This window comes from Aotus nancymaae, unplaced genomic scaffold (genome assembly GCF_030222135.1).
Source record: "Aotus nancymaae isolate 86718 unplaced genomic scaffold, 86718_ANA_hifiasm-v0.15.2.pri h1tg000033l, whole genome shotgun sequence".
Classification (NCBI taxonomy): Eukaryota; Metazoa; Chordata; class Mammalia; order Primates; family Aotidae; genus Aotus; species Aotus nancymaae.
In genome coordinates, this window is record NW_026988447.1 from 34,078,452 (window position 1) to 34,096,837 (window position 18,386).

An 18,386-nucleotide genomic window follows, 5' to 3' on the forward strand; every position below is an offset into this window, starting at 1 on the left:
TTGGGGAGCCCTTATGCACTGTTATATACTGTTGGAAATGCAAGTTAGTATAACCAGTATGGAAAACAGTGTGGAGTTTCCACAAAACACTAAATACAGAACTGCCATGTGATCCAGCAATCTCATTCCTGAATATATATTCAAAGTCAGAGAAAACCAGTATGTCAAAGAAATCTCTGCACTCTTATGTTAACCGAAGCACTCTTTACAACAACCAAGATGAGGAACGAACCTAAGTGTTCATCAGTAGATGAATGGCTAAAGAAAATGCGGTGTAATTAACCACCATTAGAGCAAATCGGCAACCAACAGAATGGGAAAAATTTTTGCAATCTACTTATCTGACAAGGGGATAATATCCAGAATCTACAGACCTAAAACAGATATACAAGAAAAAAACACACAACCCCATTCAAAAGTGGGTGAAGGATATGAACAGACACTTTTCAAAAGATGAAATATATGAGGCCAACAAACATATGAAAAAATGCTCATCATCACTTGTCATTAGAGAAATGCAAATCAAAACCACATTGAGATACCATCTCACGCCAGTTAGAATGGTGATCATTAAAAAATCTGGAGACAACAGATGCTGGAGAGGATGTGGAGAAACAGGAACACTCTTACAACAGTTAGTGGAAGTGTAAAGTAGTTCAACCATTGTGGAAGACAGTGTGGTGATTTCTCAAGGATCTAGAAATAGAAATTCTATTTGACACAGCAATCCCATTACTGGGTATATACCCAAAGAATCGTTGTAATATAAAGACACATGCAGACATATGTTCATTGCAGCCCTGTGTACAATAGCAAAGACCTGGAACCAACCCAAATGCCCATCAATGATAGACAGGACAAAGAAAATGTGGTACATATACAACATGAAATGCTACACAGCCATAAAAAAACGATCAGTTCGTGTTATTTATTGCTGAGAATGATGCTGGAAACCATCATTCTCTGCTGACACAAGAACAGAAAGCCAAACACAGCATATTTTCAGTCATAGGTGGATGTTGAACAATGAGAACACGTGGACTCAAGGAGAGGAGCATCACACACTGGGGGCAGTTGGGTGGGGGTTAGGGGAGAGATAAGAGGGGGTGGGGAGGGAAGGGCGGGTGGGGAGGGATAACATGGAGAGAAATGCCAGATATAGTATGCACCTGAAGTGAAATAAATAAATTTTAAAAAAAATGAACAAGTAAAAATAAGAAAAACATTTAAACTTCAAAAAAAAAAAAAAGAAAGAAAGAAAATGTGGTATAGAAACGCAATAGAATATTTTTCAAACTTTAAAACCACAAGTGAAATTATATCACTTGAAGCAGGATGGATGAGTCTGGAAGACATAATGGTGAGTGAAATATGAGAAGAACAGAAGGACAAATACTTGTTGTCACCCATTTGTGGGAGTTTAAAAAGTAGATTGCATAGAATTAGAGTAGAGTATTGGTTACTAACACATAGTGGGTAGATGGAAGGAGAGGATAGGTGGAGGTTGGTACTGAGTACAAAATGAGTTAGATAAGGGAGTAAGTTTGAGTGTTCCATAGCACAATAGGATGACTATAGTTAATAATAGCTTATTGTGTATTTCAAAATAGCTAGAAAAGAGTATTTGAATGTTTTCAACACAGAAATACTAAATGTTTCAGCTGATAGACATTCCAGGTATGTTGATTTGATCATTATACTTTGTATACATGTATCAAAATATCCCATTTATCCCATGTATATATACAATTATTATGTATTAATTACTTCTAAAAGTTTATATAACTGTCCAGAAATTTTACTGTACATAAATTACACCTAAATAAGTCATATGAAATCATGGGTGTCTGAAATACTTGACATCAAAATAATACAAAGCGTGCAAAATATTATGCCATTTAACTAAAAGATAATCATGACTCTAGCTGCTTAAAGAATCCTAATATGACCCTGAAGTTGTAACATCATCAAGAACCATTTGGCCAACTCTAGAAGAGTAAGATTTGGGTTTATATAAATTTTAGTCTCAATTTTGTCAAAATTTATCTGATAGGTACTTTGTTTTGAGTATTTTGATGTTTCTCTGGATATTTGGTAACAAGTAGAGTTTATTGAATGTTTAGATATGTCTTCACTATTTATAATTTATTATTTGAGACATTAAAAAATTATACAGTTAAATTTTACAATTTTAATTTATTTGGCAATTATTTGATAGGTCACATTTAAAAATGTGAATATAAATCATTTATCATCAATCTTGAGAACAGAATACCTTTGTGATGAATTTAATCTCTATGATTGTCTTACCCAATTTTTAACCAAATAATAAGTGAAGGAACAAAGGATTGGAACAAGGTTATAAACACTTTTAATTTAATGCTACCTCCAATACCATCTACACTTAAAAGAAACAGATTTTACATGCACAACATTGCAGCATTTACAAAAACCACAATACATTGTCACCCTAAAATAAATACAAAAAGTAAATAATTAGCAGATTACATATGCTTATCATTAGCCAGTAAGTTTTACATAAACAATAAAAATGGCTCTGAAAACTTTTTGTTTTTGTTTTGTGTGATGGAGTCTCTCTCTGAGGCACAGGCTGGAGTGCAGTGCCATGACCTCGGCTCACCGCAACCTCCCCTTCCCTGGTTCAAGCGATTCTCTTGCCTCAGTCTCCTGAGTAGCTGGGATTACAGGCGCTCACTACCATGACCAGCTAATTTTTGCATTTTTAGTAGAGACGAGTTTTCACCATGTTGGTCAGGCTGGTCTCAAACTCCTGACCTTGGGATCTGCCCACCTTGGCCTCCCAAAGTGCTGGGATTACAGGAGTGAGCCATCATGCCCAGCCTCAAAACTTTTAAAAAAGCATAGCAAGTAAAAGAAGGATAACTCTTGTCTTTAAGAGAATATCAAAATTGACATCCTTTATACTATGGAGAGGGAAACAGAGTGAAAAACATATACCACATCTAAGCAACACAGAAAAGCTGCACTTAGAAAAACATATCTAGTCTACCTGTAGTTAAGATTAATAAAAAACAGATGAACTGAGTACTGCTATAAAAATGAGACAAATAATGACATAAAAAAATGAGGCATATAAATAAAAATTTAAGTTGAATGAAACAATAGAAAAGTGGAGTATTAATGAATCAATAAGAAATCATTATTCTCCCAATCCAAACTTACAATTACTTAAGGTAAAGAGATTAAAAGAGAAAAATAGATATATTTATATATCTAAATCTATCTATTATATATCTACTTGCCTATCTATAATTAAGAATGGAAAACAGCCATAACTAAAGATACGGAATAAAATTAAGTAGAGGAATGGGACATGTAAACGGATCCCATGAATTTCAAATCTGAGAAGATATAGATTAAATTCTAGTAAAATATAATAAGTAAATTTAAACAAAAAGAATTTGAATCAATTAATACTAGAGATGTGTATTAAAATATACAGAGGGACTACATTTTAACGGCTAAATGCTGTCTACATTTAAATAATAAATATTCCATTGATATTTATAATATTCTAAACTAAAGAAAAATATGTAAAAATTTAGTATAAAGCTATCTTAATTAAAGCAATGATGTTTTGACATAGAAGAAAAGCTATTATTGAAAAAAAAGGAATATCAGGAATAGACAGGGACATATACATCACATTTATTTCTAACAGAAATATCAAAGTAGCTCAAAAGTTAAATGAATTTTTATCAAATGAATCTGAAATAATTGCATAAATATATCAAAAAGTAAATGTCAATTCCTGTATTAGAGACTTATAAATGTAGATTTGAAATGACCATAGAATTAAATATAAAAACAAAGCTATAAAGCTTCTAGAAGAAAGCATAATAAAACACCTTTACAAACTCTTGGTAGTTAAATTTTTTTTTTTTAATAGAACACACAAAAGTCACTAAATATACAAGGAAAAAAAGATAAATTTTACAGAACCAGATTAAAAGCATCTTTCACAATATTCCACTATGAAAATTAGCAGGCAAGCTACAGTTTGTGAAAGTATTTGCACCATGTACATCTGTCAAAAGACTTTTGTCCAGAATACATAAAGAACACTTACATAATTACAATAAAAGAAAAAAATGGCTAAAAGACTTAGACGTTTCACAAAAGAAGGCATATAAAGCCAGTAAGTATGTGAAACCATTCTCAGCATCATTGGTGATCATAAATATGTTAATTTTAATCACAAAGACATTTAATTTTCTATCTTCCAGAGTGGCTAAAATTAAACAACAAGCAAAACAACAACAAACCTGACAGCACCAAATGTTGACAAATATGTGTGTGAACTCAAACCCTCATCCCCTGCTGGCAGATTAGTATAATCAATCAACTACTTCAAAGTTGTGTTAGTTTTACTTTTAAAAGTTAAACTCAGATTTGCTGTGTAATATATGAAATATACTGCTAGGTATTTACTTAGGGAAAAATAAAAGTATATGTGCATAAAATAGCTGTACAAAAATGTTTATAACAGTTTATCTGTAATTACCAAAAACTCACACCAATCCTAAAGGCCATCAAATGGAGAGCTGATAGATAAATAATTTCATACTAAGTACAGTGAGATGCTGTTCAGTAATAAACAAAAAACAGAATATTGATACATACAACCACAGTATGAAGCTCAGAAACATTATGTTGACTTAAGGAAGCTTAAGAAAAGTGTATACAGTATGTCATATACCATTTATTGAAATTCAAGAAGAGAAAAAGCAATGTAAGAATGTGCAATATTAATCTCTAATAATAGAAATCAGAACAGCTGTAGCCATATATGGGATGGGAATGATAAGAAGTCATGATTAAATTCTGGGTGATGAAAATATTTTATATAGTGATTAGGGTGGTCAATATATGGGTAACCATTTATCAAAACTTATTGAATAAGACATTCAGATCTTTGAATTTTGCTGTACATAAACCTGCCTTAATTAAAAACAAATACTTTTAACTCAGTAATCTATCTAATGCCTGGAAATGTATAGAAAAAATTTTAAACAGAATATATGTGCAAGGGTATTTATCATATTATTTGTAATCATGAAACCCTGGTAATAAAGTAAATGGTTCTTAGTAAGAAATGGTCAAATAGGCCGGTCGCAGTGGCTCACGCCTATAATCCCAGCACTTTGGGAGGCTGAGATGGATGGATCACGAGGTCAAGAGATCGAGACCACCCTGGTCAACATGATGAAACCCCGTCTCTACTAAAAATACAAAAATTAGCCAGGCGTGGTGGCACACACCTGTAGTCCCAGCTACTTGGGAGGCTGAGGCAGGAGAATTGCTTGAACCCAGGAGACAGAGGTTGCAGTGAGCTGAGATCGCGCCATTGCACTCCAGCCTGGGTAACAAGAGCAAAACTCTGTCTCAAAAAAAAAAAAAAAAAAAGAAATGGTCAAATAAATCATTCTATGAAGAAATATGTCTCTAATGAGAAATCAAACCTGAACTCTATTAAGGGTTTTGCTAATGAAAGTTTGTGGCAAAACCCACAAATATATATATATGTATATCACACATACACACACACACACACACATATACACACACACATAACTCTATCTGTATATCTATATATAGTGAGATATATATCCAAATATATAGATATATCTATCCATATGTGTAGATAGATATAGCTCTATCTATCTATCTATCTATCTACACATATAGACATAGAACAAAAGTTCCATGGAAAGTTTGGACACAATACTTTATTCCAGTGAAAAGTTTGCAAACTGAGGAGACACAACCTTCACTGTAGAATGAAGCGTTGCAGAGAACAAAGGGAAGACTCAGGTTTTACCGCAAATTTCTAACTCAGGTTCCTAATCAGGTCAATTGTTGCAAATGAAGGATTGAAAATTGCTTATTTTTATTGGTTAGTGCAGTTGAGTTCTGATTGGTCAACTTAGATAAACACTGATTTGTTGATGATTGGTTGATACAACCAAACCGTGATTAGTTAATACTTTCAAGCCCTGATTGTTTGGTTTCCAAGCCAAAACTAGAAGTTTCTGTCAATTTTTTTTTTTTTTTTTTCCAAATGGAAGGGATAGGGTGGGGAAGGCAGTGGTTCCTGGTTCCTGTTTATCTTGGCACTTACAACAGGAACTGGATTGGTTTGATTGGAGAAAGATCAGTTCTGTGATGCTTTTACATCTTTCTTTCTTTCTTTTTTTTTTTTTTTTATTGCATTTTAGGTTTTGGGGTACATGTGAATAACATGCAAGGTTGTTGCACAGGTGCACACCTGGCAGTATGATTTGCTGCCTCCCTCCCCTTCACCTATATCTGGCATTTCTCCCCATGCTATCCCTCCCCAACTCCCCACCCCCCCACTATCCCCCCTCCCCCCCAACAGACCCCCGTGTATAGTGCTCCCCTCCCTGTGTCCATGTGTTCTCCTTGTTCAACACCCGCCTATGAGTGAGAACATGTGGTGTTTGATTTTGTGTTCTTGTGTCAGTTTGCTGAGAATGATGTTTTCCAGGTTCATCCATGTCCCTACGAAGGATGTGAACTCCTCCTTTTTAATGGCTGCATAATATTCCATGGTGTATATGTGCCACATTTTTCCTGTCCAGTCTATCATCAATGGGCATTTGGGCTGGTTCCAGGTCTTTGCTATTGTAAACTGTGCTGCAATGAACATTCGTGTGCATGTGTCCTTATAGTAGAACGATTTATAATCCTTTGGATATATGCCCAGTAATGGGATTGCTGGGTCAAATGGAATTTCTATTTCTAGGTCCTTGAGGAATCGCCACATGCTTTTACATCTTTCTGAGAGCACAGAGTACATATATGACTGCTCCCTCACTCAGTTATGACCACTTGGTTCTGTTTTAAGTTTTAGAACTACAGTTAGCTGTGGGGAGTCCATTTGTCTCTCCCTCTCTCTCTCTGACCTCTCTCTCTGTGTATGCATATGTATGTATACACACACACATATATATATATATAAATGAAACATCCCAATCTCAATTTTTTCTTCACTAACTAGTTTGTTGCCATGACACCTCATACAAATGGCCTTATAAAATGTTTGAAATACAATGTGAACTATAACACCTTGCACATATTGATGGCTACCAAACACAACAATTGGCCAAATGTCACAAAAGATACTGGCTCCGTTAGGTCTAGAACATTAGAACAAAGAGGTCTTTCTAGCTTTTACTTTAAAGAATATTTTCCCAATTAAAATTATGAAATGCCTATGCATTTGTATTAAGGTACCTTTTAGAATTTATGTATTTTCAACTATTTAAATATGCAACTTAAAAAAGATTTTATTAGTAGTTAACTTTACTTAAGTTTACTTATATTTTCATGAAATTACTCAAATCATGTAAGAATAGCATTGCTTGTAACTTTAAAAATATCAAGAAGACATAATAAAAGCACTTTAGGTAAATTGTTTGTAATCTTAACATTTTTAGTAAAGCCAATACAACTTAATTAAATTGAGTCATTTAAAAATGTAAAACACAACTGCATAGAGAAAAAGGTGCATTTTATGTAATATTGTATCTAAATATTAGAGATAACAGATATAAGACAAGTTGCCAAGTAGAAAACTTGAAATTGAGGAGAAAAGAATAATAAGTCCCATGATAACATAGAGAAGACAAGAAAATAGCAATCTGGTTTAGTGATAGAAGATTTCATTTTCTCCACAAAAACTGTAAAACTTTTGAGAGTTGTAGGACAATAAAATATAAAATTATGGATGAAATAAAGAATTATTGACCTTCTGTGTCACAAATCCTAATAGGAATGGTCCTATCCAATCTCAGAGAAAATGTGCAGTTAGTAGATTAGAAACAGCAAAGCCGCTTGGTTCAAGTGACCTCGTGATTAAATTCAATATAACTTAGAACAGTGACCTAAATGCTATATCAAGCTATACTTTGAATTCTCAAAGGCATATTTTGAAAGTGTAAGGAAAGGAATGGAGAAAGTGGTCTAGGAAATAATAAAGTAAAGCTAAAGTAGCAAGATTAGAGGAATTTAAAAAGAAAAAGAAAAACAGAATATGGGCAAAGTAACTTCACAGGATAGCCACTTTTAGTATTCTTTTCTTTAAGGTGAATGAAGTATTCCTCTGCTTTTTTTTTCCAATGATTTATTCTCTTAGTGGTCATCACATATTAATGTCAGCAATAATTAAATTTCATATTAAAGCAAGATGCATGCTCCTTCCCTGAAGAATGAGTACAGGTTAGCAATAATTCTTATTGGGTCATAAAGCTCTTCCTTAGAAAATGGAACAAAGAAATTATTCCCTAAAGCCTATCCAAAGGAAAAACCTCACAAGTTTTATTAAGTTGTTAAATAAAACAGTAGGCAGAATTGGGAAACTCAGTAAATGAAATAAAGAAATTTTAAAATGTAGAAATATTAACTTTTTATTGAAGGTAAAATTGCATTATGATGTGCAGTGATGCCTGACTTAACCAGTACCTGGCCAAAGAAGTATCTATCAAATAACTGGTGTTGCCAAAAAACTAGGAGTCCCAAGTAGATGTTAGGAAGGCCAAATAGACTTCTCTGAAGTCCTCTAAATTAGAATTTTATTAGATTTTTAAATAAAATATTAATGCAAGAGAAATATAGGCTAAGAAAATTACATAATCGAATTCACCAAGAATCAAATTACAAGAAACCTTTAGTTAGAGCGAGGATATCTTTTTTAACAATAAAATTCAGCTAAACTAACAATGAAATTCACCTGATTATTCATTATTTCCTAGGAACCACTAAAAAAAGTTCTTTTATTCCGGTCGACCATAATTATAAAAACGTGCTTTAGCCCTTTGATTCTCATTGCTTTAAGCCGAATGTTTAAATGCCGGCATTCAACTTCAGAATGATATTGATAATCCAACTGAAAACCAATGTTGTCCTTATATCAAACTTATTACAACTATTTTTTAGATTTTTTAAACAAAATTTTAGGTAAAATTTACATTTTTCTCTACAAAATTATTCTCTTTACCAGTAGTAATAGCAAGTCATGATTTTGTAATTTTATAGATTTTTCTGAAGTCCTCCAAAGTTGCACTTGATTATTTTTTAACTAAACATAATTGTAGAGTAATGTGTTTATTGAGATGAATTAGTGGTAATTACTGTGCAAATGAAAGATGGTTTTACAGTTATAGTGGCTATATTTTGTTATTGTCTAGGTAGTTTTATTACATAGATGATAGAATCTCATTTATGTGTAATTTAGCTAATGAAAACACATTATTCTACACGATGCCGTCAAGTGCTCACTATGAACCAGGATCTATGTTTTGCCATCTCAAAACTATATCTAATTTTATCCACATTATAATCTCATTGAATAGGAACATTTATTACTCTTATTTACAAAATAATAAACTGAGAGAGAGAGTCTGAGTAAATTATTCAGTCACATAGCCATAGTAAACATACAGGTCTTATTCTTTCAAGCTGCTTCTTGTTAGGAAGCATTAACATTTCTAAGAAAAATGCTTATTGCAGTGTACTTTCTATGCAACACATAATTGTTGCTATATCTATGTATAATCTATATGATTAAATGTGTCATCCAATATCGCTGTTCAGGTTGACCCACTTTTTACTCCAAGAAATGTTGTGTGAAAATTTCATATCACCATCATAAAGGAAAAAGCAATGTGCACTGATATGAAATCAGGAAAACTATATAATATAAGCAAAGGCAAAATATTATATTTAACATGTTTATCTATTTTTTAAAAAGTTCATGATAAATTATTTATGTATTTATTCATTTTTTGAGATCAAGTCTCTCTCTGTCTCCCAGGCTGGAGTGCAGTGGCACAACCTTGGCTTGCTGCAACCTGTGTCTCCCAGGTTCAGGTGATTCTTCTGCCTCAGCCTCCTGAGTAGCTGGAATTACAGGTGCCTGCCACCATGCCTGGCTAATTTTTTTTGTATTTTTAGTAGAGACAGAGTTTCACCATGTTGGCCAGGCTGGTTTTGAATTCGTGACTTTAAAGGATCTGCCCACCTCAGCCTCCCAAAGGGCTAGAATTACAGGTGTGAGTCACCATGCCCGGCCAAGGTAAATTATTTTTTAAATGACTCTCTGTCAATATTTCTTATATAGAAAATGAAAGTATTCATAATTTTCTATTATCAGCTTTATATCACTGATTTAAAAATAATTGGAACTTTTAATTTTACTAGAGTAGCATGTAAGCTGTATTATTACAAAATTAAGATGAGAACTTTATAACTTAAATAGAGAAAAAATTATCACTCCATCTCATAAAAGTGTTTGGAGAGTTCATAGGCAGACATGTGGAGGCAAGTGGATATCATCTGTTATGGTTTGGCTGTGTACCCACCCAAATCTCATCTTGAATTGTAGTTCTTATAATCCCCATGTGTTCTGGGGTGGGGGTGGGACCTGGTTGGAGGTAACTGAATCATGGCAGTGCTTACCCCCATGCTACTGTTCTCATGATATTAAGTTCTCATAAGATTTGATGGCTTTATAATGGGCTATTCCCCCTTTTTCTTGGCACTTCTCTTTGCTGTCACCATGTGAAGAAGGAAGTGTTTGCTTCTCTTTCCTCCATGATTGTAAGTTTCCTGAGGCCCCCTTAACCATGCTGAACTGTGAGTCAATTGAACCTCTTTCCTTTATAAATTACCCAGTCTTAGGTATGTCTTTTTTTTAGCAGTATGAGAACAGACTAATGCATCATCTTTGGCTGCAAGATGGCTGCAGCAGCTGTCACCTAATCTGTTAGACATGATCAAAATAAGGAACATGCTTATGCTTTTCAGTGCATGACTTTGAAATGTCTTACATCATTGCAGAATCTCACATACTAATGGGGAAAAAGAAACTTAACTTTGCAAGGAAACCTGAGACACATAATTCTAGACTGATGACCTAGCTGAAACTCAGAAGGAGAGTTTCTACCTAGCTGAAACTCAGAAGGAGAAATAATGATGTAAAAGTAGCAGTGCCAACATTTTTTTAACTTTTATTTAAAGTTCAGGGGCACATTTGAGGGTTTGTTATATAGGTGAATGTATCAAGGGGGTTTGTTGTACAGAGCATTTCATCACCCAGGTATTAAGCCTAGTACCCATTAGTTATTTATCCTGATCCTCTCCCTCCTCCAAGCCTACATCTTCTGATAGTCCTCAGTGAGTATTGTTCCCTCTATCTGTCCATGAGTTCTCATCACTTAGCTCCCAATTATAAGTGAGAACATGTGGTATTTGATTTTTCTGTTCCTGCATTAGTTTGCTAAGGATAATAACACAATTAAGTCTTGGCGTTATCAGCTTTAACAATCCACACCTTGCATATGTGTTACTAGAAAAGGCAGAATATATTTGTGTCCTCTATGAAAATATTACATGTTGAGAATTATTTTCTAGACATATAGTTATAAAGAAAATTTTTTCCACTTTGTTTTTTTAAAGAATCTTTCTGAATCATTCTCCATAACCTGATCTTTAGAATGTGTTCAGCTATTTAGTTATAGGTTCAAAATGGTAAGAAATGAGTTTTGTTCACATGCTGGTGCCATCAGGTTTTGGAAATATTTTAGAATATTTTTTAGGAAGTCTTTAAGTGTTTCTCCATAATATCCAGAGATTCTTCGGATGAAAATAGTCTTATCATTTAGGTAATGAAAGAGACTAGCTTAACACAATCAAAGTGTGTAAGTTGTGACTCCATATTTCTATCATATTCATCTCCCTTGTAGAGGCAATACTGAGAGACTGCTTTGTATGGATCCTACATATGTAGGATTTTCAAATGAGAAACTGTATTTACAAAACACGCAGGTTTTAACGTCAGTTCTAGTTATCTATATATTCTTGCATAATCAAGTTTTTGCCCAGGGAGAACTGAAGTTCTTTCAATTAGAAAGAATTCAGAAGGCTATAGCTGACAGATTTTGTTTGAAAAATAGACATTTGTAGTCACTGTCCCAATCTTTGAAACTGAAAAGAAATATTGCTGCTATGAAAGACAGTATGAAGCCTCCCCACAAAATAAAAATTAGAGATTCCATACGATCCAGCAATTCCACTTCTATTTTTCCAAGAAATTGATGTTGAAGAGATAGCTGTACTCCCAGGTTTATTATAGCACTAGTCATGATAGCCAAGATATGAAAACAGCTTTGATATCCATCAAAAATGAATAGGTACAGAAAATTTGGTCTATCCTTAAAATGGAATACTATTCAGCCTTAAAAACAGTAAAGATATGCAGTACTCAACAATATTGATGATACTTGAAAATATTATGCTAAATAAAATAAGCCAGTCACAGATGAATATTGCATGATTCTACATATACAAGGTATCTAAAATAGTCAAATTCATAGAATTGGTGAGTGAGATACTGGCTAGGGCCTGAGGACGGGGGAAATTAGGGGTTACTAATCTTTAGGCATTGTTTCAGTTAAGCAAGATGGATAAGTTTTAGAGATCTGCTGTAGAACATTGTGCCCATAATGTATGTCTACAATAACGTAGTGTGCACTTAAACATTTGTTGTTGAGAGTAGAACTCATGTTGCATTCTTATTAAAATAAAACTTTTTAAAAGAAAATAAGGTAAAAATAAAAAGATTTATATATACTTGGCCTGCACTTATTTTAAAAACTAGAAATATTTATCTCTTTAATTGAAGACAATGATGTAAATGGAACAGAAGAACACACTATGTACTACCTGAAGGACACTAGAGGTACTAAATGACCATTTATCTATCCTTTAATTATAATATTATGCAATACTTATTAATCTATAACCTCTTACACAGGACTGGATTACATAATGAGGATACACTAAAAATCTAAAGAAATATTTCCTGGACTAAAAAAAATGGTAGTATTATGTGGGTGAGTGACATTTATAAAATAAGCACAATATTCTATGTAAAATTACATCTGTGACAGATGCAAATGAAGAAAGGTCAATGGTTTTATAAATGACTGCATTATTTCAAGAATGATTGACTTAGGCAGAGCAAGAGAGCATCACTCATTGAGTGAGAAATAAAGCTACACATCAGGAATAAGAGAAACAACTAGCTGAAGAAGGAAGATGAAAACATCTGCAATATCATAGTTGAAACAAGTCCTACACTCCAGAGGTAAATCTTATTTCAAGTAAATGACAGTTCTGATTGGGCAAATTTGGACCAACCACTTTGGTGAGATAGATAAGATCTCACTAATTAACTTTTAGCAATCGGGCTCTCCTGCTGATCATGAGTGTAGGGTCAGTACTAGTCAAAACTGATAAATGCTACATACTGATTAATCTGTGGTTTTGCCAGAGAAAATTTGGGTCCTTTAGGAATTAAAAGAAGAAGCATGAAGACTTCCTGATCAGCTGTTCATTTATCACTGTGCTTTCCACAAATCTCCACAAGTTGGACCTTTCTTCACACTCCCTTACCATTTTGAACTTTCTGTAATACTAGCATATGTCTAAGATTATTTGCTTACTGGTTTATCTCTTACACCAGACTGTGGATTTCTCAAATGTAGTAAATTTATTATCTTCATTTTTTCTTAGTTACAAATATTTTTGTGTGTATGATAAGTAGATATTAAATACAAATATTATTGTGTGTATGATAGGTAGACGTTAAATGTTAGTAAAAAATGATTGAAAGAAAAAATACTAAATGAGGTAAGACTAGAAAACTCAAATGCCAGTCATTTATTAGAAAATAATAATGACCACCATGGCATGTGTATACAAACCTGCACATTCTTCACATGTATCCCAGAACTTAAAGTATAATAATAAAAAAGCAAAAATAAAAAATAAAAATGTTTTATAAACTCTAGATAGTATGTATACAGTGTTTCTTACAATGAAATATAGATGATCATAATCTTAATTTAATATCTTCTCAATGTGTTATACTCTATAATCTAGCTGGAAATCATAAATATTGCCTTAGCAAGTACAATCTATCAATTCAAAATGTTTACAACAATATGCTAATATATTAACTTTTCCAAAACGCTAAGAAATTATTACAAAATTACATGCTATCCCTGAATTACAAATAATTCAGGGATTATTTTATGGCTTAAGTTGCTGCTTTGAATCAGCCATACTAAAACACTACCTCTTAAACAGCATGAAGCAATGTAAAGTGAACCAATACAAAGATGTATGATTCCTTGAGTTTAATGAGTTTTCTACTGAAATAAAGACATTAATATGGTTTATCGGTTCATTAGAAGTTATATAATACCATATAACATTAACAATCACAAATGCAATGCAACTCAGAATATACAGCCAGAAGAAAGGTATTATTAATACTTTTATGATTGTGTGTAACAAAGTCAGAAATATAAGCTAAAAGTTTATTAATTTAAAAAATGTCTTTTTTTCTTCCTTTTTAAAAAACAAATTTGAAATATGATGTTTACACCTCATGATGGTTAATTTTGTGTGTCAGCTTGTCTTGGTGCCTCTATGACTGTAGTTCCAGAAGAGATTAGCATTTGGCTGAGTAAAGAAGATCCCTTACGAATTTGGGCAGGCATCATTCAATTCTTTGAAGGCCTGAAGGACAAATTCTCTCTCTCTCTTCTTGAGCTAGGATATCCATCTTCTGCCCTTGGACACTGGAGGGCCTGGTTCTCAAGCCTTTGTACATGAACTGAAATACACTGTTGGTTCTCCAGCTTGCAGATGGCAGGTCGTGGGACTTCTCAACCTCCATAATTGTGTGAGCCAATTCTCATAATAAATCTTCTCTATTGCATTTATATATAAATAGCATATTGGTTCTATTTTTATGCAGAATGCTAACTCACACATCCCTCAATGAAAAACTGAGTATTTATAAATGCATTTTCTCTATCCTTTAACTTAAAAAATTAACCTAAAGCTATTAATATACACTTTAAGTAGAATGCTACATTCAAGAATAGAAACTAGCTAAAGAAAATTGGCACGTTAATATTAGTCTTCAAATTCATTAAATGCTATGTACCTCAGTTTTTGTCTTGTTACTTTGTTTCTCTTATGTGTTTATGTGTGTGTGTTGTTATTCTTGTACTACCCCAAGAACAATGAGATTGTTAATCAATTTACACTAGTGTTGTATCATCTCTAAATTCCCTCACTCATCCTCTCTTTCTATATATACATGTGTGTGTATATATATCTATATATGTGTGTGAATATATATATGCACACCTATATATATATATACATATGCATACATAACTATATATATACACAGATGTCTTTTTAATGTCACTGCAAGTAGTAATTCATTCAAATTCACTGTATACTGATCAAATAGTTTGCCGTGAAGCAAAAGTGAAACCTTCTAAAAAATACATTATTGCTTATTAGACAATTCATACAGTTATTCCAGCCCAGTGGCTACAGCATCAGGTAAAATGACTTCTTTCTTTTTAGTACCTTAGCAAGTTATAATTTCTTTAATGTTCTGAGGCTAGAGAGTAACACTACTGTAAACCATAGGAGGATCATTTTCTTATAATAGCTATGCCAGAATGCAACAAAAGTGACATACAGGTTAATATATGTATTTTAAAAGGTGAAATGAGACACCTAGTTGTTTGTACGGGAGCTTACTCAACAGGTGATTTCATGGCCAGCTTTCTCTTTGCTCTAAGATTCTTTAGCTAAAACAACAAAAACAACTAGGGGATATCTGCTGTTGCCATAGTGTATTGACAGGCACTAAAGTTCTGTTGGCTTGTCACTTAGGATAGACCTGCAGGCCAGGTGTGGTGGCTCATGCCTATAATCCTAGCACTTTGGGAGGCTGAGGCTGGTGGATTGCCTGACTTCAGGAGTTCGAGACTAGCCTGGGCAATATAGTGAAACCCCATCTCTACTAAAATACAAGACATTAGCCAGTCCTTGTGGTGTGTGCCTGTAATCCCAGCTACTCAGGAGGCTGAGTCAGGAGAATAGCTTGAACCCAGGAGGTGGAGGTTGCAGTGAGCCAAGATCGTGCCACGGCACTCCAGCCTGAGGGACAGAGTGACTCCGTCTTCTAAAAAAAAAAAAAAAAAAAAAAAAAGATCTGCAACTCGAAAACAAATATAAATAAATAAAAAGTGGGCTGTTTTATTTTTGCCATAGCCAGTCAGAGGTGAGGCTAGGAACCAGAGAAAGAAGAGCCTTAAACATGCACAGTGGGGATATGGTTGAGATCATGAACTCTCTAGTGGAGGAATACATGTGCAAACTTCTCTTGAGCCTAAAATTTAAATTTATTTTACTTGAGCTAAAATTTACTTTTTCAGTTTTCTTCTGAGAAAAATCAGTACTAAGAAAGAATATTACATTTGGCAATGCTTTGTCAAAAAATGCTTTGTCGCTTAGTCACTTGGCAACTTAATTTAATTTTCAAAAGAAATGGATATGAGGCAGGTCTACACTTGAGAAGTTACAAAAGTCATTTTGGGGCCTTCTACCTCTACTTACTCATTTTCTGTATCTTTCCCAAAGGCACCAACACCATTGTTACTGCTTTATAACCTTTCTTTAGCACTGCCACATTCAAAGGTTAGCTTCACCATTTTAGATCCATGACTTTTGTTTCTAATTTATCTTTTTTTTCCTGCATTATGGCCTTGCTAGATTAGTGTAATTAACAGTATTACAATATTTTGGATACTTCCATTTTATCAGACTATTTCTTTAAAAGCGGACATTTAATTTAAGTCTTGTTATAGGCTGAGAAATATTTTTTAGGTAGAACAGTTTTGTACATGTTTTCTATTGTTTATCAAGCACATTATGGAATGCTAGAAGCTTGTCTAACACTAAACAACTTTCCTGCTAAAATCGGTGGTCACATTGGTTGAAGGATGGTGATATGTGGTGAAACTTTTAATATGAGTAATCAAAGAAGATTTTTCTGGGGAGATGATATCGAGCTGAAATATGAATATAAGAATATTCAGCCGGACAAATATCTGGTATAGAAATTAAACATACTGCAAGCTGAGAAAAACAAGCAAAATGTCTATGTTGGGAATGGGATATTAATGTTTGTTGTCAGTAAGAAAGAGGTTCAACAAAATTAAACCTTTATGAAGGAGAGGTAGGATATGGAGAGATGCAGTTAGAAAGACTATCTAGGGTAAGGTCATCCTAGACTTTAATAGGTATGGCTTGAGATGGAGATTTTAGTTCTGGATAAATTTTTTATAGCACTGGAAAGGCATTACAAGGCTTTAATTGGAAGAATAAATGGTTTAATTTTGTGCTTAAGACTGTCTGTCAAGCCTGTTTTAGAGATAAAGATTGGACTGTAAGATAAAAATGAAAAGAGGGGAGTATATCATATGGAGAATGGGAGAAAATATGCCATGGGAGTGATAATGGTGGCTTGAACTCACATGGTAGCAATGGCAGTAGTGAGAACACTTTATATTTTAGGATATATTTAACAGGTAGCACCAATAGATCTTTCAGATTAATTTGGTATGATTTATTTTTTATGAGGTGGGTATAATCAAGAATGATTTTTAAGCCTGGGGAAATGGATAGATGAGTCTAGCATTTACTAATTAATATGTGGAAGAATGGCCAGGATTCAGCAGATGAAAATTGGAAATGAGCCATAGTCATTGGTGAGCTTGCTATGAGAATTTTCAGTGGCATTATAGAAGGAGAGCCTAGTTGGAGAACCTGGAGAAGAGAACATGAGGTAGTATTTGAAGACAAGACAGATGACATTTTTCTTTTTGAGAAAATCTGCTGGTAAGTCAAGTAAAAAAATGAGGTGAAAAAAGGCCGGGCACAGTGACTCATGCCTGTAATCCCAGCACTTTGGGAGGCCGAGGTTGGCGGATCATGAGGTCATGATTTCAAGACCAGCCAGGCCAATAGGGTGAAACCCTGTCTCTACTAAAAATACAAAAATTAGCTGGGCATGGTGGTATGGGCCTGCAGTCCCAACTATTTGGGAGGCTGAGGCAAAAGAATCCCTTGAACCCGGGAGGTGGAGGTTGCAGTGAGCTGAGATTGCACCACTGCACTCCAGCCTGGGTGACAGAGCAAGACTCTGTCTCAGCAACAACACAAAAGAGGTGAATGATCTGAATGGAAGTTCACTGTATTCACTCTTAATTCAGATTTTTATAGAAAATTACTGATATGATACAGATAGAAAATCGTAATTCAGGAGAGAAAAAAGTTATTTATTTACTTAAGAATAGAAAAGAGGAGTTGAAGATGAGGTTAATTCTACTAACTTTGCCTTCAACTTGACCTTGAATGCAACTACAGCTACTTTCCAAGTTTTT